At 48.0% G+C, this 1949-nt stretch overlaps 1 protein-coding gene across 1 annotated transcript in view; it reads right to left on the bottom strand.

Annotated features, from left to right (window-relative positions):
• The window catches only part of PRDM15 (PR domain containing 15), a 113714-nt gene that overhangs the window by 111329 nt on the left and 436 nt on the right, over positions 1 to 1949 (bottom strand). The window lies entirely within an intron of this gene.

Raw genomic sequence — 1949 nt, 5'->3', positions numbered from 1 at the left:
GGACATATTGTCAGGAGGGACCAGTTGCTGGAGAAGGATATCATGTTTGATAAGGTGGGGAGGCCAGAGAAAACGAGGAAGGCCCCCAGTGAGATGGATTGGTAAAGTGGCAGTATCAATGGGCTCAAGAGTGGCAACAACTGTGAGGTTGGCCCAGGATCTGGCAGGGTTTCGTTCTGAGATGGTATCAACTCGATGGCACCTAACAGCAATACTTATATCCACCAAGCAAGACCTTTTTTAATCTTTTTCCTTACAGCATCTGACATGTGGTAGTCAAAAAATACTGAATGAATGAATGAATGGCTGAATAAGTATGTTTGGACAGGTACCATCCACACTTTATAATTAAACAGAGACTGTGAAAAACTGTTAGGTCACTGCTCCCAATCTCAGCTTCTGAAACCAAGTGTTTAAGGAACCATCCACTATGGCAGAGTCGATTCAGACTCACAGCGACCCCAGAAGACTAAGCAGAACTAACCAACTGGGTAAATCCTTAGGGGAGCATATAAAGTCTCATCTTTCTCTCACAGAGTGGCTGGTGGGTTTAAACTGCTGACCTTGTGGTTAGCAGCCCAATATTTAACATAAGACTCCTTGTATAAGGACTAGTTCCCTTAAATCTTAGACATGGGTAGAATATTCTGTTTCTTGGCCTCTGCATACAGAATGCTATAAAAAGTGACACCTGAGGGGCATTCTAAACCAACAGAGCTCCTCTTCATGACAATCACTGCAAGAAAGCTATCAGCTGAGGTTGAGTTTTCAATTTACTTATTAGTCTTCTGTAGAAATAACCATTCTGCTTCTGAAAGTGAATATTATTTTATTGGCTACAACTTTTCTACAAAAGTATGAATCATAAGATATCACCAAAAAAAAAAAAAAAATACAACTCCATAAGAGAGAATGTAGGAAAAAAATCTCCCCTTCAAGATTCAAACATTCATTCTGCTATCTGTTTCTTAATCATTCACCATAAGGCAGCTCTGTCAAGGCAATCCAGGCAAGCAGAGTGGAGCTGTGAAAATGTGGAGAATGTGAAAATGCCCAGGTTTGAAACAAAACGCGGTGATGGGGGTTTGTCACTGTACTTTTTAAAAATGTAGTGTTTATAGTCGGTACAAGCACTCCAAGGTGAGCTGTGTTCACTGTTGCCTTTTAGGATTTATTAGAAAAGCAGTTGCTCCTTTATTTTCCAGCGTTAAAAACATGTATCTTCAAACTGTTGATTTTGAGTGGGTTTAGAAACCCGTGTTGGCAGGTTTGAATACTCACCCCGATGAGGGTCCACACTTCTCTGACCACATGCTACTTCTTTCTAACCACTCTTTTAGTGGCCTGGGGAAGGGGATGGGTTGCTTCTGAGTATTTGTGCCAAACACTCACCTACTATATTAGACTGTAATGAAGGTACATGTAACCATCAGATAGGTCACTATATTCACAAGGACTTTTCACTACTGTATCCTCACAACTGACCTCACCTCAACCCCTCTCCCTCCCGCCAGAGGACTCACGTGGCTGACGACCCCCTGATCGGGGCGGGGCCAGGCTCACCTGCCAGGCCACCCACCCCGGGGGCGGGCACACGTCACCTGTCCATCCTCTCCACCACGTTCCCTGTCACCAAAAGGTCTGAAAACATGAAACGCAGTGGTTTTCTTGGGGTGTCTGGGCACCTGTATCTCTCGGGGAGCACCTGGCGGGGGTGCAGGGCCCCTCCCCCGAGCCCACGCCCGGCTGTCCCCCAGGGCAGGGACGGAAAAGTGACATCAGGAAGGGCCGTCGGCGACGAAGGTGCCCGCCCGGAGGAAGGGGCAGCGCGGGGAAGGTGGGCCGGGAGACCCCTGTTCGTGGCCCCCGGCCCGCAGTCCCGCAGCCCACGAACGGCGCGCTGGGCGGGCCGGAGGACCGGTGGTGCCAGTGCCGGGTTGGGCCGGATC

The sequence above is a fragment of the Chrysochloris asiatica genome, unplaced genomic scaffold (assembly GCF_000296735.1).
Source record: "Chrysochloris asiatica unplaced genomic scaffold, ChrAsi1.0 scaffold00154, whole genome shotgun sequence".
In the NCBI taxonomy this organism is placed as follows: domain Eukaryota; kingdom Metazoa; phylum Chordata; class Mammalia; order Afrosoricida; family Chrysochloridae; genus Chrysochloris; species Chrysochloris asiatica.
This window is presented reverse-complemented; position numbering and strand designations above follow the sequence as displayed.